This window comes from Cryptomeria japonica, chromosome 7 (genome assembly GCF_030272615.1).
Source record: "Cryptomeria japonica chromosome 7, Sugi_1.0, whole genome shotgun sequence".
In the NCBI taxonomy this organism is placed as follows: domain Eukaryota; kingdom Viridiplantae; phylum Streptophyta; class Pinopsida; order Cupressales; family Cupressaceae; genus Cryptomeria; species Cryptomeria japonica.
The window spans coordinates 600812076-600838955 of NC_081411.1; positions in this window are offsets into that span (position 1 = coordinate 600812076).

A 26880-nucleotide genomic window follows, 5' to 3' on the forward strand; every position below is an offset into this window, starting at 1 on the left:
GGAAAAAAACAGCATAAAATTGAGAAAATCTAGCAAAAGCCCCTGAAAGCCAGCAGGTCGTCCAGGAATCAGATTTTATCCAGGGCTTTAGCCAGGGTGCTGGTTATTTCTTGTAGCTCTTTGATGTTGTCTTTGAGGTTGGGGGGGTCCTTGGCCACAGCAGCCACAACTTTCTTGATACTAGCCCTAGTTCTCTTAGTTGTTCCGCCCATCGGGGTAGCATCACCAGCACTGCCAGTCTGGATGGTCTCCTCCTCCAGGTCAAGGTCGACAACCAATTTAGGAGAGTGGTCAAAGACCTTAGCAATGTCTTCCAGGTTTTTGGTGACAGCGGAAAGGATGCTTGGGATAATTCCCATCAGATTTTTCATCGCTTCTTTTCCCTCTTCCAATGATTTTACCTTGTTCTCCATTTCCTGCTTCTAGTTAGCATGCTCTTTGTTTTCATCCTCCCTTTTTTTGTCCGAGTTTATCCCATGCTTCTTTAGGTTTTTTAAGGTTTCGTAAGTCCGTCTGTCGAAATTCATTCTGGCCTCCAAAAGCTTCTTGAGGTTATCCAAGATAAGCCCCTCGCCAGCACTGTCCTTATCCTTTCTATCCCCTTCCTCAGCCAGGTTCTTCTCGGAGCATTTGTTTGTTTCCTTCTCAGAATTGACTTTTGTTTCCTCAATATCCTTGGGAGTCGTATCCTCCATCAAATTGTTGTTGTCCTTGCTAGGGTGATCACTAGGAATGGGGCTTTCTTGACTAGGCTCGAAATCTCCGCTTTCTTCCTCGTTGCCCAGTTCCTCTTCCTTCTAGTTGTCTTCTCCATTAGAGTCATTCATCTCCATACCACTGCTTTCCTTGACAATGTCCTCAATTTCCAGCCCAGCGGAGCTTTTCCTTTTTTTGCTGGATGATGCCTTCTCTTTGCTGGTATCTCCCTCTTCCATCCTTCTTTTACCAGGGGAGGCATAAATTCACTTATTTTCCTATAGAGCGAGGGTTTTGTAATGCTCATAGATGAGCAGCAAGAGCCCACAGTGGAGAATCGGGCTAGAAGGGTCCATCATGTGCTTGTTCAGGGACCTGGCGAGGGATCGAAAAAGGTTGTAGGGCAAAGACACTTTTTTGTCTTGTCTGAAATGGTTCAGGAGCACGAAGTGGTAAGTGTGGGCCCTAGAGTAGCGGCCTTCAACTGTAATATACTCCATGATAGAGTTTAGGACCTAGCCCCACAACTTCTTGATGTTAGCGGCATCATAGTAGCCCCCAGTAGCCTTGCCAATTTTGGCCCGCTCTTTCTCTTTGCGCGGGAACAGGGACACAGCATTGTTGGAGACCTTGAGGTCTCGAAAGAAGTTGAGCCCAGAGTGGGGCATACCAGTTACAGTAGAAATAAGCCCAACATCTAGTTTAAATTTAACTCCATATAGCTTAAAAGAACCATTAGACCAGTGTTCAGAAATCTTGGAAACAGCGAGGTTGACCCTACCTTTGTTGTAGTCCTCAAGCTTTTCCATGAAGCTAGTGAGATGGCCCTTCTCCATCTTTGCCTAGACTTTAGGCATAGCTTTCCAGGTCGACGTGTTGTCAGGTTCTTCACGTCTAAGATCTCCCATTTTCGGATGCAGGGTGTCGACTCTGTTTCTCTGCAAATTAAGAATTTCTTTCCCTTTGCAACTCAAATTATTGCCCTGTATAACCCACAAAGCGTGCGGAAAATTTTTGTAAATAGTGGGAGATCTACTACGGTGCCAGGTAATGATGGCCTTTCCAGTGTGGTGCGAGTGGTACTTTTTACTTGTCATGATTTAATTGTCCTTCTCTCCCCGTATAACGGTCCTTTTTGAGGATCTCTTTAATGTTTGAGTTGAGGTCCTCCTCGTGCTAAATCATTTGAACGTCAGAATTAACTCCTACATTCGCTAAACAGTCGGCAACACTATTTTTCTCTCTATAGGCATGTCCAATAATAATTTCTTTGAAACTGGCGTTAATCTCTCTAGCTTTCATGATGATATTCTCAATGGACCAAGAAGGCTCCAATTCCCCTTTTAAGCACTTAATGATGTTAAGTGAGTCCCCCTAGAGCCAAACTTTATCATGATTGAGATTTTTGGCTATGATTAAAGTATGCAGGGCAACGGAGGCTTCGGCAAAATGGCTAGTTTGATTTCCCAAAGGACCGGCAACTGCCTTAAGGCAGCTTCCAACAAAATTCCTAATTATGCCCCTATATCCAGCTTTACCCGGATTTCCTTTAGAGGCCCCATCAAAGTTGGACTTAATCCATCTCCTTGCTAGTAGTGGTGGTGGAAAGGTTCCATCTATCTTTGAAATCCTCTTTTGCAGCAGTTCCATGATCAATACCATAGAGGCATTCGAAAATACTCCTATAAATCTTGTCAGCAACCACTTCAGGAGTAGCCCTTTTATCTCTAAAAATCCTGTTGTTTCGCTCTTTCCAAATATTCCAGATGACAATTGGCAAAGTAAGTTTCCATATCTCCACAATTTTAGGATTAGAGTTGGGACAATGCCATTGGAGCCAAGTATCACCGAGAGAATTCGGGAAGACCCAGCTCATGTTCCACCTGGTCAGGATGATTTTCCATATGTCATGGCTAAAGGAGCACTGATTGAGAATGTGGCAAGCTGTCTCTTCTTCCCTGTAGCAAAGAGTACACATGTTAGGAAAAATGATGCCTCTTTTATGAAGATTATCCAAGGTTAAAATTTTATTTTGGATGAAGATCCAAAAGAAGATGTTGATTTTGGGAACTAAATTCTTATTCCAAACTTTGGCCCAGATGGGGGTGGCTTCCTCCGAGACATTATGAATGGAAATAGTAGAGGAAACATAGTATTTCTCATCCATAGTTTTCCCCCATAATAAAATGTCCTCTTTGTTTTCTGTAGGGATTTTAGCAGAAAGAGCAATCTGAAGGAGCTTGAGATCTGGACTCTGCTGGCTAAAGTCAATCCAGTTCCCGTTGTTCCAGTAATCTCTAACCATATCACCATACCTGCATTTGAAGTTGTCTTTCCAATCTTTGATGATAGGGATTTCCTCAAGAGGTTTATCCAAGATCCATCTATCTTCCCAAAATATAATTTTCCTCCCATTCCCAAGGTTCCAGGTTCTACCACCAGCTGCCCAACCTTTAGCAGATTGCACTGCATTCCAAATCACAGATCCATCAACAGAGAAAGAATTGTCAAAGAATTCCTCCTCAGAGGGTTGCATATGGAGGTATTTGTTTTTCCAAATAGAGTTCCATTCTCTTTCCTCCCCTTTGAGTCTCTAGATTTGTTTGGCTAATAAAGCTTTATTCATGGAGCTAATACTTCTTAAGCCCAGCCCACCTAAGGCCTTAGGGGTGCAAATGTTATTCCAGGCTATAAGGGGGATTCTATTTTTAGCTTCCACTCCCGACCAGAGGAACTTTTTTTGGATTCTTTCAATAGCTTCTGCAAACTTAGAGGGGATTTTGAACAAGCTAAGAGCATACACTGGAATATTTTGGAGAGTGGCTTTGAGCAGAGTAACTTTACCAGCCTGACTAAGGACAGCCCCTTTCCATCCAGCAATTTTCAAGTTGAGTCTGTCAATTAGCTTATTCTAGAAGGAATCCTCAGGCTTGAGATAGAGAGGAAGCCCCAAATAGGTTGAAATAAACTCAGAAATGTTACAACCAAGAATCCTACCAATCCTAATTTGCCTTTGGGATGGGGTGTTAATGAAGAACAAAGAGCTTTTATCCCAATTGATTTTTTGACCAGAGGCCGATTCATAGGTATTCAGAATAATTTTCATGTTTTTGGCTTCCAAGATGGTGGCTTCCCCCATGGTGATAGAGTCATCAACAAATTGTTCATGAGAGCAAAATGGCATTGGAGGAAAAAGGTCTCAGGCCTTTAAGATTGCCTTCTTCCACATTTTTAAGGATGAATCTGCCCAGGCATTCAGCAAGAATAGTAAACAAAATAAGGGAGATGGTGTCTCCCTATCTGAGACCTCTAGAGCTTTTGAAGAAGTTAGATGGGGAGCCATTGACAATAACAGCAGAGGAGGAAGTTCCCATGAGTTGAGAATAGAGCTAAATAACTTTGTCACCAAAACCAAACGATTCTATAATCCTGAGAAGAAACTGCCAGTTTACTCTATCAAAAGCTTTTGCCATGTCTAACTTAAGAAAGAATCCCTGTTTGCTCGCCACTGTCAGGGAGTGGATATTTTCGTGAACAAAGATGATGGAGTCCAAAATCTATCTTCCGGGAACAAAGCCATTCTGTTGGATAGAGATAATCCTTGGGAGAACATCAAGCAGCCTGGAAGTCAAAACTTTGGAAAGGATCTTGTAAACAAAGTTGCAAAGGCTGATGGGTCTAAACTTGTTGAGAGAATCAGCTCTGGGAGTCTTCAGGATAAGAACTATGAAAGTCGCATTAAGTTCCTTAAGAAGTCTTCTGGAGCCAAAGAATTCCTTAACACCATTGAAAATGTCCCCCTCCACTATGTGCCAGAATTTTTGGAAGAAAAACATGGGAAAGTCGTCCGGGCCAAGGGATTTATCACCCTGAAAGGAAAACACTGCCTTTCTGATTTCAAGATTAGAAGGAATACGAGATAAGAGGTGATTGTCTACTTCCGAAAGGATAGAAGTAATGGCTTGTAAGAGAGTGTTTTGCTTGGTGAGATCCAGGTTGTCCACATCACCCAACAAGGTGCTGAAATGCTCAAGAGCTTCCTTTCTGATATCGTGATCCTCGGTTAGAATTCCTTTATTGCAAGTGAGTCTGGATATTCTATTGGTTGCCCGGTGCTTAAGGGTAGTTAAGTGAAAGAAGCGGGTGTTTTTATCGCCTTCCTTCAGGAACAGAGCTCTAGATCTTTGTCTCTAGAAAGTCTCTTCATTAGAAATGATGGAGTGGTATTTAGTAAGCAAGTCATTATCTTCTTTTTGTTGTTCTTTGCCTTTTTCTTTCTTTTTTTTCCCACTTTTTTTTCCTTTTGTGTTTTTATTTGTGCTCTTTGCAAACTTGGACTCTAAGGTCCTGAAGGTTTCCTTTGGAACCCCAGACTCCAAGCTTCCTCCATGTTGTTTGTCTCTTTGGAGTCTTAGGTTCCTGAATTCCAAAATTCTAGAATTTTGGAAGCTCGGACTCTGGTATGTTGCCCTCTGGAGTCTCGAACTCCATAGTTGTGGTGTGTTGCAGCATTTATTGTGTCTAGCAGGCGGCTATATAAGTCATTTGAAGCTCATTTTTCCTAACTCGAAGAAATTTAGCCTGAGATTTGTGACCTTGTGATCCCCTTTGGTGATAGAGCGATCAAATTTCTCCAAGCCTTCTCGACCTTAGATTTCCACTTCTTCAGAGTGTCACTGCCCTGTCTTTGCTTGTTTTCCAAGGTAGAGTTTCTTCCTTCCCTTCCCTCATTGTTCTTTGTTTTTGTTTTTCTTTCTTGTTGTGTTCATATTTCCTTCATTTTGTTCTTCATTTTCTTTCTTTCTTAGGTTAGTTCTATAAAATATATTGATTCCCCTAAGGAATTTGGTTGAGAATGCCTTTTGTCGATCAATTTTCCCTAAGTTCTATCTCCTTTGCTTGCATTTTTGAAATGTTGTTCTTCTTGCATGTTTCAAGTTTTTTGCCCTAGAAGCTATTTCAATGGTGTAGGAATAGACCAATGATTTAGAGGTCATGTCTCACTCATCCTCTTGATAGTTTATTAAGTATGAAAACTTTGTACTTCAAAGTCACGAACTTTAGAGTCATCCTTGGTTTCAAGTTGTGATGACTTATTATTGCCCAAGACCCCTAACTCTGAAGATCCTTTGTTCTCAAGAATTTTAAAGTCAACTTCAAAATTTTGGACTCCAAAGTCCTGGGAGAACCATTACCAAATTTTCCTTCTGGAGTCGATAACCCTGAAGTTCAGAGCCTTTTAGTAATGAAGCTATCTCATCCAGAACTCTAGAACTCTGAACTTTTAGAGGTCTGGGGAATCCTTTCCCAAATTGGCAAACATGCACCCTAAACCCTAGACTCCAAAGTTTGGAGTCTCTTGATCATTGAATGAACCCAACACTTTGAACTTTTGGACTTTGGAGTTCCTGGAAACCTTATACTATTTTTACCCACCAAAGTCCATAGCCTTGAACCCTAGACTCTAGACTGGATTTATAGAGGGAGTACTCCAGACTTCCAAACTTTAGAGTTACACTTTCCCATTTTGGTATAACAAGGTCAACAACCCCAAAGCCCAGAGTGTTTTATAAAGTTAAATACTCCAAAATTCTAAACTCAAGGGGATTATATATGGGATTTCTATGCGAAAACTTGACATCCTTGAGAGTACGAAGTTCCGGACATCAGAGAACATGTCCATTTCATCAAATCTTTTTTATCTTGTATCTCTAGTATCCTTGGCCTAAACCCCTTAAAAATTTAGCGATAGAAGAATATTTTCAGGATCTTGAACCCTGGAGTACTCAAAGACCTTTAGGGATGAAAGTCCCCGGGACCTTGAAACCCCAGAGTCTGAATTTTTAGAGTTCCTATTCTAAATTGTTTAATTAAATAATGTACAAGTAAAGCTTGTTGAGGGTAGATTTTATGAACATGTATGAATATTGTAATGTGATCTAAACCTACAAGATTGGTTGAGATACCTTATGGTGGAGAGGAGATAGAGGCTCTTGAGGTGAGAAAGAAGACTAAAGTAGAATAGAAGTTGGAGAAGTCACGCCTAACAATGAAGTACTCATATCAGGGACAAGTGTACTTATCTAAGTTTGAGAATAAAATGAAATGGGTGATAGATACAAAAATTGGTCATGTGGACATAGAGGCCATGAAGAATGGAGCATGTGACCAAAATGCCATAGTGTCATATAGGAAAATTTAGAAGTCAAGATTAGCCCATGCTACTATCTTTCCTCAGGCCTTGCAATCACCAAAACTAATAATGGCAATAACACAAGATTACAATGAAATTACAAGGCATTGCTTAGATGATAAGGAGAATGTCATTGTTGACCTATCTCCCAACATGGTGGCGAGGACATTTAGAATGCCTTACTATGATCAAGTGATGTTGGTAACTGAAGATGAATCTTTGCAAGAGTATTCAAATAAGATTGATAAAAATAATGAATATTTGAATAAGATATGGTTGAAGGAGCCTTGGAATTCCAACATGAAGGTTACTAATAAGATCAATAGGATTGACTTTGAGGATGCAGTTACTAATCTTGTGATAATGTTTAATGGGGCATTTAGGAAGGAGTTTAGATACTACTCTCCATGGATGTATTACTATATTTGCACCATTTTAAAAGGAGGCTTACATTTTGATTGGGCCTAGATGATTTCAGATAGCATTCATAATCAAATCACCATAGTGACCAAGACTAAGAATTTCTTCATGACTTCTTATGTGATATGGATGGTGGCTCAAGGAGTATATTCAACGATTAATACATCATGAAGACTTGGAGGAGGCCCTTAGATAGTCACAATATGGAGACACCTCACACAATTAACCTTCAAGGAAGTAGACAATCACTACAAAAGGGTTAATGATGCATTTATTTATACTCTCATCAATAGGCTTAATGGAGATCTAGGATTCTAATTGACAAAATAAACCATGGAGTTAATAGAGACATAGGGAACATAGTTCATCCAGAACCCCAAGTCTACATACATTAGGACTAGTTATCATGGAAACCCTTTTCTCCTTCCATGATGTTGTAGCAATAGGATTGTTTTGTTGGAATTTTCTAGATAGATGGTGGAAGTACAAGCCTTAATGACTCTTAAGCATAAGCCAGGAGTCGATTTTCCATTCAAATTGGGATACTATGAGTGCCCAAGCTTAATAGTGGCAAAGTTAACTATACAAGAACTAAAAAGCCTGAATATAAAGGAGTTAGATCATGCAAGGTAGAATTATGACCCTAAAAGGAACATCAAGGCTATGATGCCCCAGACCCTCAAAGATCATGAACCAGAGTTAGAGGGTTTTTGGGTTGGTCTACAAGATATTTTTAAAGCAAGGGAAAGAAGGTATTGTAGGTTGATTACATACCAGATGAGAACCTTCAAGGTGAAAGAGGACTTCCCAGAAAAATTCTTAAATGATGGTGAAATATTGGATCCTCTATATGAAGATCATAAGGTTGCATAGAGACCTCTCTCTCCAATCAAATGGTCAAAGAAGGAGGAAACAAATATAAATGTAGTCTCTATTGAGATTTTTGACCGGAGCCTACAATGGGTTAATATTAGGCTCCCAAGAATTACAAGTAAGAAGAAAGACAAAGGAAAGTCTGTGGATAACCCTCAACCTAAGACCAATCGAGAATACACAAGGAGAAAAAAAAAAATAAGAAAGATAAGCCCAAAATAAATAAAGACCTAATTTCCCCTAAAGAGGTAATGAAGAAGTTGGATTAACAAATTTAGAAGAGAAAGTTATTAAATATTTTTGTTGAGGTAGGATTTACTATTGGGTTGTCAGACATGGCACAAGCAGCAGCGACACCACCAAGGGTTACCATTGGGATTACATCATCTCAACCTGCAACAACTACACAACATGAAATATAAATTCATGAGGTTAGAGACGATGACAATGATGAAACAAAGACAAATGGAGAAATAACTAAGCTCACAAAGTCTAAGGTTCCTTATCCTCAACATAAGCCTCAAGAATCAACATCTGAAAATGGTCCAGTTATTGAAAAGGTAGTTCATCTATAGGAAGATCTTTCTCCCTCAATTACAGATTCTACTAGTAGTGAACCTGTAGCCTCTATCTAGGTATAGGATGAAGGAGTAGTAGATATGGACATTGAACAAGATAATCCTAAAATGGTTCTCACAACTGAAGAACAAGAGAAGTTATTTAAGGATGTTGAAGTTAAATTGAAAGAAGAAAAGCTCAGCAAGGAATCTAATGGGACTCCTAACTGATCACCAAAACATAAAGAAAACACACAAGAACTTAAAAATGATTGATAGCTCAATAATGATAGGAAATTCAGGAAACTAAATAGTTTCTAAAGGCTTTCTGTCAAAACCATGACCGAAATAGAATAGAGAGTAACTGAATTTTCTAACAAAAATATATTGGAAACATGAACTATGAATAACTGAACTAATCAAATAGCACTATATTTTCATAAAGACTAGGAAACAAAATTATTAATCAATAATATAGATATTGAACACCAAAACCTTAGCTTTATTACTACACATCATATGATAATGATTACATTCAATGATAGATGCCTACATTCAAAAATTTTGGCCATACACTTGTTCAACTAGCTTTCTCTCTGCATTCCGCTATGCCTTTGAAACTTGCCAACAATCTTATACTTCTTTTATGTCTCTATACACCTCCTCTTCTACTCTTCACCCTCACGTCTTTGATTGTTATCTTTTTATCATCTTATTTCCTTCTTACATTGCTTGTCATTGTTCTATCTTTTATGTGCCAGAGAATCCTCTTTTATTCCAGTCACTACATCCTTTCTGCAACGATCCTTCTACTCACTTATTTTTGGGTCATAGTTGGTCCATATTCACCCACTAACTTCCTCTTTTCATATTACCTCTTGCCTTCTATGCTACAACCTTTGTATAATGGGTTTTCTTTATTCCTAAAACTGGTCAACTTTCTCTGCATTCGAATCAGGGCTTCTTTCCCCTCTAAGACCATCAATTTGTTTGGCCTCTTGAACTTAGCCTGCTCCCTTTCGTTATTCCATCCTCCTTTGTTTGGTCAATTCAAGCCTCTTTTGTTCTATACCAGTTATCACCACCAACCATCCTTCATCCCTTTTATTTCCTCCTTATTTCCACAATCTTTTGTCCTCCCAAACTATTTCATCACTCTTGATAGTTTCACTACCGTTCCTAACCAGTTCTTTGAAAATGTTCACTAATCGTTCATCTCCATTTTTGCCAAAGGCAACTAACTCATTATGTCCAACTTCCTGCCCATGTGGCAACATGATCTATGACTACCCAAATTGAATCTTAGCTACACAAAGCCAACCAAGCACTTAATAAACATGTTAATATGATGCTCTTGCATCAGACTCCTGAGGCGCAAAAGAAAACATGTTCTCCTACACATGGGAGTAACAATTTTGAAACTACCTTCTTCCATTTGTTTTCTTCTGCTTCTTCGAACAACTCTTTGGCTCAACTATCTTGTTCCTCCAACTTTGTTGTTTATTGCCTTGCTCTTCTCTCATGAGGTTATCATGAGTGTTTACCATCCTCCACCAAGCTCTCCTCATCCATTCATCATCATAAATGATTATATGGAAATATAAGATCACCATGTGTTCAAATTCATGCACCCCATATATTGACATTCCAATATTCATAGTATCTATCACACCTACACTTACTACCTCATCTTCATCTTCCACACCCCCATTCATTACCCTTTCCTTCTTTGCTTCCACAATGTCCACTATCTAATCATTTACCACTTCTTCCAAATCAGGCTTCACAATATCAATACTAACATTTGCATATATTATTCCACATTTCATCTTAGTTGTAACAAGTTCTTCATTCTCAATTACAATCGTCGTCATTGCATCTCCCACTATCCCATTTGTCTTTATACCTTCAATCTTGTCTCTCCACTCTTGTTCCATTTCTATAAATTGCGTCATAGATCATCTATATAGTTATTGTATGCTTCTCCTCTTTTCAATTCCATCTTTGCACCTACTTGTTTATGCATTTGTTTGCCTTCATCCTTAAACATTGCTGCTACAACACCTGCTAGTTCAATTTTCACTGCACCCTCTTTTTCTTCTTTATTCTTTCTACCTTTATCAACCCATGCATTTTCTATCCACTTTTGGTTTATATTCCTCTTGTCCAACTCATTCTTTTTATGCATTCCACACTTATATTTATTCATTCCAAGCTTTCCAATCTATCTTATTTTTCTTTCCTTTGCCTCTTATATCTTTCCCTTCTCATGTATTTTTCATCCACGTGTCTCCACAACTCCATTTCATGTTCATACATGCCATCATCTCCAGTCACTTCCTCATGAATTTTATCTTCATCAACAATTCTATTCAAACTTTCATAAGCATCATTATCAAAATATTTTACTTTCACTTGTGTAATTCTCACCTTGTACATGATCTCCTCAAGTTTCTCCCAAACTAATGTTGTAGCTATCTCAATCTTCTCCTTTGGTATTTCATCTAACAGTACTTTGGTTGTTCCATCTACATCTACATTTTCAATTTTAGTCACTATTACCCTTGTCTTCTCATCTTCTTTTGTTCCTTTCATGTCCTTTGTAAGACATGTTCTTGTTGCAAATCCTTTCTCTTATTCACTCACAAACTCAATATTCTCTTCACATCTTCCATTCACTAGAAGTGTTTTTCTACTATCATATCCTACAACACCACTTCTAGCTATCACATGCCTGGCCACCCATTTGTTTTCCTTAGTTCTAGATGTTGAATATCTATAATATTGAGAGTGGGGGGGTGAATCGGTATTCCCTTGAACTTGTTAAAACTTCTAACTAACCAATCACATAACATAATTTAAATGTAGTAAAGGAAATTAACACAAAACACATAACACCGGATTTGTACGTGGAAAACCCAACATCGAAAAAACCATAGAGAGAGTGATCTCTCAAGTATAGTGTAATATGTAACCGGTTACACAGTACAAGGGGTGGCTCATTGTCGGTGGGGGCTCATTGTCTGGAGAGCTCACTGCCCAAATACAAAGAAGCGCTCATTGTTGGATGATAGGATTATAGTCAAAATAAAAAAATTGAACTATTAAAGTTGCATCTGAAATATGCATGAATTACAATTCCATTGAAGTACACAAACTACTTTTTACATCCACTGTATATACATCACATAACAACATTCACATCCATAAATTTTTCACATATACAATATGTACACAATAGTTGTTTTTCAACAACCATATCTCTAACTTACAAAACTGATGATTATATATATCCACAACAAATATTTTGATAAGTCGGCTCAACCAGAAAAGAGGTGAGACTGATATATCCACATGCAATAGCAAAATGTCTCCATAAGATGTTGGTTTCAATGTTGATCCCACAATACCTTGTAGAACACACCTCCATTATCCGAATAGGACCAGATCTAAATTCACCTTGTAGATTATGCCTTCATCATATCTGGATGGGACCAGACCCAAAAAGCCTTCCGGTGAAGCAAATATCAGAACTCGTAACTGCATGAAGTAAGTATACATGCATTGCATAATAAAGAAGCAAAAGAAAAGATCCAATAACATATACTGAAGTACATTGTTAGACCAAACCACAACATACGTGCCAGACCACACTACATCAATGACAATAGGGCAACAATCTTTGCCTTTGTCATTGATGGCAACATAAAATAATACAATATAAAAATTTTATATAAGTTTGCTTTACAACTAAAATATCAACTAAATATTTGAAGATTTTTTCATAATAAATATAGCACTGTTCCCCCTTTGACAACAATGACATAGGGCAAAAACTAAGGGGTGCCTGCAAGAAGTTGAGTCCACTTTCTGCCCAAAAAGTGGAAGTGTTTTCCCTGTTTTTTAGATTTCATCATGTTTGATCTAAACATTTGAAGCACTTAAAAAATGCATCTTGTAAAAAGTCAGTTATAGAAAATGTAGTGCTCGACGTCTACTTTCCAAATATGTAATTTATTTTAATACCCAGATCTTAAAAATTAAGTTTGAATAGGCATTACTAAAACCTATAGTTTAAAAGCCACTTTTTAGGACCATACCATGCTCGTGTATGGAAAGCATAATTTGACCTAAATGAAAGTATTTTTCTGAATCCTATTGGGAAAAGATCTATAACTCACTCACCTATGATGAGGATATTTTTTTGTAATTTTTTTCTGCATATTTATTTTTGTCAATTTTTTACTGGGCATAATCGTTGTTTTGAAAAATCCTCGTCTACGACAAGCATAATTTGACCTTAACTTAAAATTTATTTTATTTTATTTTTAAACTGTATAGAATTGTCTCTAGTTTGATGCCATATTAATTTTTTTCAAATAACTTAAAGACAAAAAAGCTATTAAAAAACTAAAAAACCATGTTATTTCAAATTTATGGAACTCTTTCATTAGAAATTATTTTAAAAATAAAAATATTAATCCATTTTTTTTAAAACTTACATATTTGGAATCTAGATAGTCTCTACTGTAATGTCTTTTCATTGTTTAAAAAAATTCTAAAAATTTGGTGTTCAAGTATATTTTTGAAGTTGTTATTTTGTATGAAGATTGATTTGGCCTTCAAGTTGCAAGTCAAACTAGGTCCAAGCCAAAGGGTCGGCACTCCAAGCCATTTCCCAAGCCAAAATCTGAAGGAACAACTGGGCCAAAATTCTAAATTTTTAGAAATGGGATCCCATTTAGAAAACGGGATCCCATTTTGTTTTTTTCAATAATTAAAAATAAAAAAGTATACGGAATCCCATTTTAAAATAGAACAAGATCCTGTTTTGAAAATGGGATCCCGTTTCTTTTTTTTGTTATTGTTTTTTTTTTTAATTTATTAAAAATAAGTTATATATACATGAAATATAACATTTAAGTATAAGTCACATTTCCCTTTGTCTTTTTCCTTTTTTATACTTTAATTTATATTTCATGTATATATTGGTGGGATGTTTGAGAGTGGTTTCAAATCACTAAGAGTTATAATGCAAATCCTAAATTTTAGAAGATCTTATCAATTTTCAGACAGTCAAATTCTAGCAATCAGTAGGCTCCTATCAACATTTTCTCGCTCTCTCTATATAACTCTCTTTATCTCCCTCAAGCTCTAGACCTATCTCTCTCCATATTACTCTTCCTCTACCCCTCTCTACCTCTCCCTCCCAAAATCTTTATCTATCTCTCCACCTCTCACTCACATCCTTAACACTCTACTCTTTGTCTCCTCTATCTTTCTATGCACCTCCCCTCACTCCCTCCATACCTCTATTTCTCTCTATATACCTCTTTATATTTCTCTCCCTACCTACTTAATTAGATGTTTAAATGTTTAAACTTCTTTCTCATATGTTTAAATGTTATGTATACATTCTAGATGTTTTCAATGTTATGTATAAATGTTTTTTATTACGGGAAAATCAGGTTTCGAAGGGACCCCGAAACCATTTACAAAGGAACCATAAAAGATAAGAGCATTAAGAAACTAAATGGAACAGATAGTGATGTTATGTATAAATGTTATATCTTAGGACCAATAAGACACCTATGGCCCCTTAAGATACTTAGGACCCCTTAGTTGTTGGTTACTCCATCATTTCTTCCACGTAGATGTGTTGTGGTAATGTTTGTTAAAAAGAATTTGTTTGTTTTTGGGTTGTTATTGTTTGTTAGCTTAATTTAAGCTATCTATTGAACCCTTGGTTACAAGTTGTCACATGTCAATCATCATATTTGCATGTATAAATATATGGTATCTAATACAAGAGGCAATCAATTGAGCTATGCACTTCTGATATTAGTATATCGTAGCACCTATTAAGACATTATAGGACCCCTTAGTACATGTTAGGACATCTTTTGACCCCTTAAGACACCTAGGACCCCTTAGTACATCCTAGGACATCTATTGACCCCTTAAGACGCCTAGGACCCCAAGTAGTACATCTTAAGACATCATACCACCCCTTAGAACGTCTTAGTACATCCTAGGACACCTTAAGACACCTAGGACCCCTTAGTAAATCCGAGGACCTATTAAGACAAGTCATATGACCCCTTAGTACATCTTGGGACCCTTAAGACATCCTAGTACATCTCTCTTTGTCCCCTTAAGTCCTTTTAGGACCTCTCTCATCCTTTTTAATTCTCTCTCTCTCTCTCTCTCTCTCTCTCTCTCTCTCTCTCTCTCTCTCTCTCTCTCGGTGTCCTAAGGGGTCATATAGTGCTCAACACATGTGTGGCCCCTTAGGAACCCATATGACCCCTTAGTACAATACGATGGATCCTAATTGGTCATATGGTGTCCTAAGGGGTCATATGGTGTTCTAACACATGTGTGGCCCCTTAGGAGTCTATATGAGCCCTAACAACACCATATGACCCCTAACAACACTATATGACCCCTTAGAACACCATATGACCCCTTATAACATCTTGGTACATGAAATGACCCCTTAGGACACCATATAACCCCTTAGGACAATATGATGTCCTAATGGGTCATATGGTGTTCTAACACATGTGTGGCCCCTTAGAACCCCATATGACCCCTAATGACACTATATGACCCTTTAGAAACACCATATGAGCCCTTATAAGACTATATGACCCCTTAGGACACCACATAACCCCTTTTAACATCCTAGTACACAATATGACCCCTCAGGACACCATATGACCTCTTTTAACATCCTAGTGCATGACATGACCCCTTAGGACACCATATGACCCTTTAGGATACTATATGACCCCTTAGGACAATATGATGTCCTAAGGGGTCATATGGTGTCCAAAGGGGGCATATAGTGTTCTAACACATGTGTGGCCCCTTAGGACCACATATGACCCCTAATGACACTATATGACTCCTTAGGACCCCATATGACCCGTTTGGACACCATATGACCCCTTTTAACATCCTAGTACACGACATGACCCCTTAGAACGCCATATCACCCCTTAGGACAATATGATATCCTAAGGGGTCATATGGCCTCCTAAGGGGCCATATGGTGTTATAACACATGTGTGGACCCTTAGTTACCCTTATGACCCCTAACGACACCATATGACTCATAAGGACCTCATATGACTGCTCTAAACACCATATGACTCCATTCAACATCCTAGTGCACGACATGACCCCTTAGTATAATATGATGTTCTAATGGCTTATATGGTGTTCTAACACATGTGTGGCCCCTTAGGACCCCATATGACCCCTAACAGAACCATATGTTCCCTTAGGACACCATATGATGTCCCAATGGGTCATATGGTGTCCTAAGGGGTCATATTATGTTCTAACACATGTGTGGCCCCTTGTGACCCCATATGACCCCTTACGACACTATATGACCCCTTAGGAAAATATGATGTCCTAACGGGTCATATGGTGTCCTAGTGGGTCATATGGTGATCTAACACATGTGTGGTCTCTTAGGACCCCATATGACCCCTAACGACATGATATGACCCCTTAGGACACCATATGACCCCTTGGACACCACATGACCCCTTAGGACACCATATGACCCCTTGGACACCACATGACCCCTTAGGACACCATATGACCCCTTAGGACAATATGATGTCCTAAGGGGTCATATGGTTTCTAAAGGCTTCATATGGTGTTCTAATACATGTGTGGCCCCTTAAGACCCCATATGACCTTTAATGCCACCATATGACCCATAACATCAATATATTACCCCTTTAGATACTATATGACCCCTCAAGACACCATATCACCCATTAGGACATCATATGGTGTCCTAAGGGGTTATACAGTGCCCTAAGGGGTCATATGGGATCCTAAGGGGCCACACATGTGTTAGAACACCATATGGCCCCTTAGGACACCATATGACTCCGTATGACATCATAAGGTGTCCTTAGGGCTCATATGGTGTTCTAAGGGATCATGTCATGTAGTAGGATGTCCAAAGGGACCATATGGTGTTCTGAGGGGTCATATGGTGTCCTAAGGGGTCATATGGTGTCGTTAGGGGTCATATGGGGTCTTAAGGGGTCATATGGGGTCCTAAGGGGGCACACATGTGTCAGAATATCATATGACCCGTTGACACCATATGACCCCTTAGAACATCATATTGTCTTGAGGGGTCATATGGTGTCTTGAGGGGTCATATGGTATCCTAAGGGGTGATATTATGTCGTTAGGGGTCATATGGGGTACTAAGGGGCCACACATGTGTTAGAAAACTGTATGACCCCTTAGGACACCATATGACCCCTTAGGACACCATATGACCCATTAGGACATCATATTGTCCTAAGGGGTCATATGGTGTCCTAAGGGGTCATATGGGGTCCTCAAGAGCCACACATGTATTAGAACATCATATGACCCCTTAAGAGGTCATATGGTGTCCTAAGGGGTCATATGTTATCCTAAGGGGTCATGTCATCTACTAGGATGTTAAAAGGGGTGATATGGTGTTGCTAGCGGTCATATGGTATCGTTAGGGGTCATATGGCATCCTAATAGGTGATATGGTATCCCGAGGGGTCATATGGTTTTTTTAGGGATCATATGGTATCCTAAGGGGTCATATGGTGTCATTAGGGGTCATATGGGGTCCTAAGGGGCCACACATGTGTTAGAACACCATATGACCCCTTAAGACACCATGTGACCCCTTAGGACATCATATTGTCTTAAGGGGTCATATGGTGTCCTGAGGGGTCATGTCGTACATACCAGGATGTTAAAAAGGGTCATATGGTGTCTTGAGGGGTAATATGAGGTCCTAAGGGGCTACACATGTGTTAGAACACCATATGACCCCTTAGGACACCATATGACCCTTTAGGAAATCGTATTGTCCTAAGGGGTCATATGGTGTTGTTGTTGTTATATGGAGCCTAATCTGACTCGAAGGTTAATTTTTCCCTACTTCTATCGGCACGGTTTCCCCCCATATTTTTTGACAGGGGTTTGGGAGAAGCGCCCTCATAGTGGGGTCAAGGGGAATTGCCCCTTGCGAGGTTAAGGGGAAGCACCCCTTACGTGCTCCCTATCACGATACAAAGAAGGGTCGAGGGATAGCGCCCCACGAGACCAAACAGACTTATTATTTTATAAAGGCATCAAGTGTTATTTTCTATTGGATGACATGTTCTAACCCTAATTTTGTAACCAACATAAGTCTTTATAAAAAGGCTAAGGGTTAGAGGTTTTCTATAGAGAATTTTATATCGCATTTTGCAACGGTATTGAGTTGCAAGGGATTGTTGGTTGTAATCAATTTTTATTTACTGGATAATAATATGAGACTCTTTGTTTGGTGGATGTAGCCCAAGATTGGGTGAACCACGTTAAATACTGTTTCTTTTTTGTTATTATTACTGTGTTTTTCATTCCCGTGTTAATATTTATCTACATATAATTGATCTTTTATGCATGCAATTCCTAATAGTAGTTAGAGTTTATATGGTGTCCTAAGGGGTCATGTCATGTACTAGGATGTTAAAAGGGGTCATATGGTCTTCTGAGGGGTAAGTAGAGAGGTTAAGGGAAGGAGGGAGGGATGTATGAATAGAGAGAGGGGAAGAGAGAGAGAGAGGAAGAGGGGAGATAGTGATAAGTTTTGAGGGGGAAAATAGATAAAGAGAGGTGGAGAGGGAAGGAGATAGAGACAGGTGAGATATACAAAAGTGGAGGGGAGAGTTGGAGTGAGGGCGGGAAGGAGAGGTATTCAAAGAGAGGGGGGAAGTAGAGGTATTCTTTACTCCACCTCTCTATCAAGTACCCATCTATCTATACTCTCCATCTCCCCTCTCCCTTTATGTATTTATCTCTTCTCTCTAGATATAGGTATCTATCTTCCCTCCTACTCTCTTTATCTCCCCTCTCCCTCTCTCTACCTACCTCTCTTTCCATCCCTATCTACCTTTATCTCCCCTAATTATCTACCTCATTCCCTCCATTCTACTATTTATCTCACCTCTCTCTCTTGAGCTCACCCTTTATCTTTCCTCCCTCCTTCCATCACCATACTCTCTCTATCTATCTACTTATCTCTATCTACTTGAACTCTCTTTAAATACCTCTCCTTCTATCCTTCACTCCAAGTGTCCCCTCCACTTTTGTATATATCACCTATCTCTATCTCTCTCCTTCCCTCTCTACCTCTCTCTATCTATTTTCCCCCTCTCAACTTATCACTATCTCCTCTCTCTCTCTCTCTCTCTCTCTCTCTCTCTCTCTCTCTCTCTCTCTCTCTCTCTCTCTCTCTCTCTCTCTCCTATATATCTCCCTCCCTAAAATACCTCTATTTATGTCTTTTCCTCTATCTCCCAAACCTTCCCTTACCACTTCTATCAATCGCACTCTCTCCCCTCACTCTCTCTCTCTCTCTCTATTAACTTTTTCTCAACCTACATCTCTCTCCCTCCCTACCTATATCTCTACCTCTATAGTTATCTCTCTCCTTCCTTCTCCACCTCTCTCTATCTATTTCCCCAATCTCAACCTCTCTCTCTCTCTCTCTCTCTCTCTCTCTCTCTCTCTCTCTCTCTCTCTCTCTCTCTCTCTCTACTTTTATCTCCCCCTCTATCTCCTCTCTATCTCACTCTCTCCTTTCTCTCCCAAAATATAACCCATCTCCACCTCTCTCTCATATCCTTAACTCTTTACTCTCTATCTAATCTATCTCTGCACATCCCCTCACTCCCTACCTACCTCTATTTCTCTAAATATACCTATCTATCTCATTGTACATACCTTTCTCTCCCTCCCTACCAGCATCTCTCTCTTTCCACCCCTCCCTCATTCCCTCTACTTTTATCTCCCTTGTATCCCTTCTCTACCTCTCTATCTCACTCTAGAGAGAGGTAGAGATATAGGTAGGGAGGGAGAGAGATGTAGGTTGAGAAAAAGGTAATAGAGAGAGAGTGTCGAGAGAGAGTGAGAAAGGTAATTTATAAGATCTTCTAAAATCTAGAATTTGCATTATAACTCCTAGAGATTTGAAACCACTTTCAAACATCTTTCAAATATAGATATGGAGAGAGATGATTCTACAGATCAAGGAAGATAAAGAGATTGAGATAAAGAGAGCTAGAAAATGTTGAACTACTAATTACTAAAATTTGACTATGTCTGAAAATTTATAAGATCTTCTAAAATCTAGAATTTGCATTATAACTCCTAGAGATCTAAAACCACTTCAAATATCATACCAATATATACATGAAATATAACTTAAAGTATAAGTCACATTTCCCTTTGTATTTGTAACTTGTACTTAAACATTATATTTAATGTATATATAGGTTATTTTTAATAAATTAAAAAAATAAAAAATAAAATAAAATAAAAAGGGAAAAATGGGATCCCGTTTTGTTTTTGACATAGCATCCCATTTTCAAAACTTTGTCCCATTTTGTTTTCGAAATGAGATCCCATTTCCTAGATTTAGGCTCAGGATCCCAACACGAAACAGGATCCCCTTTCAAATTTTGGCTCAAGACCCTGAACCATAACGGGATCGTGTTTTGTTTCTCATGTGCTTCGCACGATTTTCCATTTTGTTCTAAATGTAAAACTTCCACACTAAGTGGACTCAACTTCTTGCACTTACCCTAATAAAAGTGCATAAACATAACTCAAACTCTGCCTAAGGGAGACAACCAACGTCAACCGAAGAATTGCTTAATCTTTTGAACATGCTTGGTCCAAAAGTCCTTGTGATTATCCCAGTGTGAGATAGCCTCTATTAGAAACTCGATTTGTACCTGCAAGGAAGCATGCATCTGCTCTACTTCTTGAATTAAACCGAGTTCAGAATATGTGAACTATAAATCTCTTGAAAGGGCATGGTTCATAACTGATATACTTTCACTACTCATGTCCCACAATTGACCTAAGGGAAGTATGATATTATCCCTTTGTTGTTGTAGCTCACAATATTTCTTGTGGAGCTCTTCAATAACCGATCTGCCAGAACTAGATAGATCCTCAGATAACCTATAGTTGGCATAGTCTTGCCAGATTTTCTCTTCGTGATATTCATTTTATCCTTGATGCTTGTAGACACCTAAAATTGTCCAGTCTAATTAAATAAATATTTTATTTATTTAATTATCTAAGCCTAATTCTTCTATTAATTAAATAAATCCTTATTTATTTAATTAATTCATTTATCCTCTTCTAGCCTTATTTCTCATTTAAATAAATACATTTATTTATTTAAATTATCATTTTTCTAAATTAAATAAATATCTTATTTATTTAATTATCCCACTTCTTCTATTAATTAAATAAATCTTTATTTATTTAATTAATTCATTAGCCTTTTCTACCCATGACACATGTCATTCATCTCTTAATTCATACACTACCTACCCCTTTCATTATTTTATTATTTCTTTTACCTACCCTCTGATCATAGCCGACCTCCTTTTACACCTCTCAATCTTATCCCTCCATTTCATATTGTGTCTTCTATATAAGGAGATGCTTTCTTCATTATCAAACCCTAATGAGCTAATGATGCATCCTAATGACTTGATCAATTGACTACACTACGATCCTACTTGCAACCACATTCCGTTCTTTGTTGAGCTCTTGTGCATATAAAATCTGAGAGCAAATATATCAAGCAAGATCAATGGAGATAGGAAGAATGGAGATCAAAACCCTATTGGACATGTGATGGTATAATCTTTGTGATTTCATGTGATTTGCATTGTCTTAGGTAATCTTCATATGTTATGGTGGATCTTTGTTGATTGTTAGGCTAGGGTTTTGTGGTTGAATTCATTTAGCCTTTCACTATCGTTATTATTGTTATCCATTTTCACCATATACATTTTGGCACGCCCGGTGGGACTCTTGTCCCTTTTTGCATTTAACATCTTGTTGCAGATTTTGTATTTTGAAGTTGCAGATCTGACGTTTTCGACAATATTTTTGACATTTCCGTGTCTACGAACTTTCGAATAGCGTTTTTGATTTTTTAGCACGTTTGCGACATCTTGGATCGCGTCAGTGTTATTGGCATCTTTTTATTTTTGCAGGTTCCAGGAAAGTGCGTCTGGGTTTTAAAGACACGTCTGAGTTGTTTTTAGATGCGTCTGTGTCCTCGAAGCCCGTTTGTGTTATTTGGGTGCATCTGTGCTTCACAGAACCCCATCTATGTCACAGAGGCGCGTCTGTGTAGAGGGTAACCACGTCTGTGTTCACCAGTTTTGAATTTCGCATTTTTCATTGATTCAGTTTTTCGGATTTTGCATTTAAGGTTTCAGATCTGGTTTAATTTTGAGCTAACATTTTCAGATCTACCTAACAAAGTTGGTGCAGCTTGTCTTGGAAGCAAAATCATTTGGTTGAAGGCCCCTATTTTCACAAAGTCTTTTGGTTTTTAAAATTTACCTAACTTGTGTGCTTGCAGGAAGGGGTGATCATTTGAAACAACCCAAACTACTAACAAATCTTTGGTGCAGGTCCTTGGCAAGGGTTTTTTGGGATTTTTATTATGTGCCTTGTTTTCATAGACTAGCAAACACTTCCATTGGTGCACTAAAATTGAATCATTGTCTTTAGTGTCTTGAGCAATAGGCTCTTTTTGTTTAATCTTTAGAGGGCCTATCTTCCCATGTGGTCATTAGGACTACTAGTGAGAAGAGAACGACCCAAGTGGTAGCAAGGAAAACCCACCTCATCCGAACCACTATAATCAAATGTATTCATGGTGAAAACTATGAATAACGTGTGCTGATTAGTTCATTCCGACACTATGTCTCCCCATAAACCCGTTTGATCAAATTCTATTTGATCAGTTGTAGGGCGTAACCCCTACCGGCCACACGAGCAGATGCCCTTACTAGCACCATTTTGTTTTAGAGGCCCAAATCCTTCTAGTTGTTGGGGTAGGAGGTCGGACCTCTGGTAGCGGCCCACACACATACGGTTCTTAGTAGAGATACAAAGTTCACCATGGGGAGTTTTCATGGGGACTGATGCTTGATTGACCCGAGAAGTGAGTGCCGAGGGTGGAGCCAGTGAGGTCAAGCATCTAAGTATCCGCTCTGAATAGCGTAGCCTTGGGGGTAAAACCCTATGTGGGATCAACAACTATTGTCTTGGCCAGCCATAAGAATTGTGCTTGACTTATGTTAAACATTCAAAACATTCAAGACCAAACAACAAAACATTGTGTCTTTTGTGTCTTCAAGTGTATGCAAAACATTTTTACATCAAACAACACACTTTTCTTGGAGTCATTTTGAGTCTAGACACTTGCAAACATTGAGTCCTTATCAACATTGTGTCCTCTTGTCACGAAAATCAGTCAAACAGTCAGATTTGGTCACAAAAAAACAACTTCACAGATTGGAAAAATTGCACAAAATTTGCAAAAACGTGTCTGTGTCGGGCATAATAGCGTCTGTGTTGTCTAGCCGCGTCTGTGAAGGACAGAATCGCGTCTATGTTCCAATAGTCAACATTGCATTTGGCAAGCAAAAAAATCTCAAAAGTGCATCTGTGTTAAGCAGAGCAGCGCCTGTGTCGGGAAACCGCGTCTATGAAGTATACAGGCGCGTCTGTGTCTAGAATTGAAAAACTGTTGTAGTCCAGCAAACAAACACAGTCAGTTTCGGATTTCTTGAGCTTCCTAGGTCGTTTCTCCAGGGTTTCATTTAGCATTCAACTTGTCCTTGGGTCTCACAAAGTCAATCATTGCTTTACATCTCTCATTACATTCACATTTGTCTAAACTTGATTCAAAAGGTCACTTGCTTGTCCTCATCATACTTTATCAACACACTACATACAACAACACTTTGCTAAGTGGTCCCTCATCAAGGTTCTTACCTTTGGGTCTCATTTGGTTTTACTTAGAGTCAAGGTTAACTTACCTCATCAAGAGAAACTATCCTCTCTTTGGAAGTCACACCTACTCTACTACATACATACTTGGTCTTACACTTTGGACATTGCCAGTACACTTCAGACTCATTTACATTCCATTCAACTCTTTGTCTTCCATACTCTTTCCATTTTTCATCTAGTCTCTCACATCTTGGTCAATACCTAGTTCATGGTTGAAACCCGTCTTCAAAAATCTAGGAGAGAAACTAAAGAGGCTCAAGAGTCTGCAAACATGAGTTCTTATGAGTATGAAAATGATATCTTTTTCAATTCTGATCATACTACATTACCTGACATGAATGTCTATAGAAACATTCCAAATGTTGAGAACATGGACACTATAAACAACAATGCTACACAAAATGACAATGTGGACAATTTTTCAGTACATTCAGCATATGTGGAAGAATCCATTATGAATCCCCATTTCAATCAATTGGTTGAGGAAATAATGAGGAGGGATAGACAATACTTCTTACAAATGATGGCACAAAGTGGAGCCAAGATACCTCATGATTTTGACATGTCTCAAATAATGGAACATAGACCTTTGCAACAACCTCATTCCAATATGGATCAAAGGAGACCTCATAGTGGAGGAAATAGAGGACCACACATGGTACCTGAATCACCATCAGCTTTGCTTCAAAAACCAGAGGTCCCACATACACATGGTCAAACATATGATACTCACCTTCGTAGACCATTATGGAAGTCTTATGGAGAAAAATATGCTCAATCACATATCAATGCTAAGGATCAACCGCCAAAGCAATTGGATGTTCAAAGGCATGCTCAAAATTTAGACACAAGGAAAGCTCATGTCAAATTTGGGGGCAACACAATGGAACATGACATGCCTGTAGAATATGGTATACATGTGCAAAATAGATATGGGATTCCTCAACATGAATCTATACCAAGTGGTCCATATACACAGCATCATTACAGACCTCCTCCATATGAACATGTGTATGATCAATATCATCCATATATGCAACATGCTCCTCCTCCAATCGGTACCTCAAACATAGGATATGGTCCAAGAAGTCGATCTCCACCTAAGAGAAATTTGGAGCAACAAATCAGGGAATTACAAAAGAAAATGGAGGACATAAATGCGCCAAAACCAACATACACAATGAGAGACATATGTCCTTATCCATTTGACAAGAGCATTCCAATGCCTCCTTTTCCTACACACTTTGTGATGCCTAAATTTGATAAGTATAGAGGAAAAGGGGATCCTAAGGCGCACATAAGACAGTTTTTCACAACTTGCATTGAGGTAGCAGCAAAAGAGACATATTTGATGAGATTATTCCCACAAAGCTTAGGTGATCAAGCTATGGAATGGTTCTCCCAACTTCCACCTGGTATTAAGTCATGGGGTGACTTAGCAGAGGCATTTATTCAACATTTCTCCTACAACATAGAGACAGACATATCAGTCACTACTTTGTGCAACACCAAGCAAACAGAGGGAGAGTCTTTTGCATCATTTTTACAAAGATGGAGAAATCTAGCCAGCATATGCTCTTGTAAAATTCCACAAAAACAAATGGTAGAAATGTTCACCCAAAATGTTAACAAAGACATTGGCTATGATCTAAGAAAAGCTTGTTTGTCCACCTTCAAGGACGTCATTGAAAAAGGCTTAGCAACAGAAAAGGTCCTAATTGAACAAGGAGTTATTAAGATATTCAAGGAAAACAAAGATGACTTTAAAGGAAAAGACAAGCCAAGATTTTGGAATAAAAATAAGAACACGGTCAATGATGGTGTTGTTGATGCCAATACAGTGCGACCCAAATTCAATTTTTCTGGATCAAGTTCTACAAACAATCAAGTGAATACTCAAACAACTTCTAGATCACGAAGGAAGTACACTCCATTGGGACAATCACTTGAGTCAGTTTTCAAGAAGTTAGTGGCAAACAAGGTGATCACAATTCCAGATTTTCTGCCATATGAGCCAAAGGTTAAACCAAATTGGTGGAATGATGATGAGTATTGTGAATTTCATAAGAGCAAGGGTCATAAGACAGGAAATTGTCATCGATTGAAGAACATCATACAAGATCTCATTGATAGAGGTGACATTGAGATTGAGGGACATTCGTCTAATCAAGAACATGAGATGTTTAAGGAACCATTCCCAAAACATGACAAAGGAAAAGCTAAAGCCACAGAGGATCAAACCAACTATACCAGAGCATCCTATAACTATGATTCAACTATCAATCACATCTCGATGGACAATTACATCTCTACCATTATCATCAAGAACAAAGCGTCTGAGAATTCTACTCAGAGACCCAAGATTGTCCTAAAAGGTATTGGATCTTCTTCAAAACCTACATCTGAATGTCATGTTACAACCCGTCGAGGCAAAATCACTTTGCAAGGTGCTCCAACTAAAAATATAGCTTCTTCATCAACCAAACCTGAGTATGACCTTGTAGAACAGCTAGGGAAGACACCCGCGCTCATCTCCATTCTTTAACTATTACGCATATCTCCCTCACATAAAGCCATTCTTGACAAAATCTTGAGAGATACTGCTATTCCTACTGATCTAAACGTGGACCAGTTTCAAGCCATGGTGGGATACCTTTCCATTCCACACTCACTTACTTTCATGGAAGTTGATGACGCCTTTGTAAGTCAGCCGCATAATGCGCCATTACACATTGAAGCCTTCATACACAAACATCGAATAAAATGAGTCCTGATAGATGGAGGAGCGGGTCTAAACATTTGCACATTAAGCACTATCACATAATTGGGATATTCCGATAAAGCTGTGAATTCTACAAACAAGATCACCATTAAGGCTTATGATGATGAACAGCATTCATCCAAGGGTACAGTCATCTTACCTCTCAGAGTTGGGCCAATTACAAAGGATGTGGTCTGTCAAGTCCTGGATTTAAATCTCACTTATAACATATTGTTAGGACGCCCTTGGATCCATGAAATGAGGGTAGTCCCATCCACATATCACCAATGCATTAAGTTTCCTCATAATGGAGTGGAAGTAACAGTTAACGGTGATCCTAATCCATTCATATATTGTAATAACCTGAAATCAAAGACTGAGACCATCATTCCTAGTAATCGGGAGGTCGTTCCTTCATCAACATACATTGATCCTGAGTCATTAAAACCTTTGACATCAAAACAAAGTGAGCT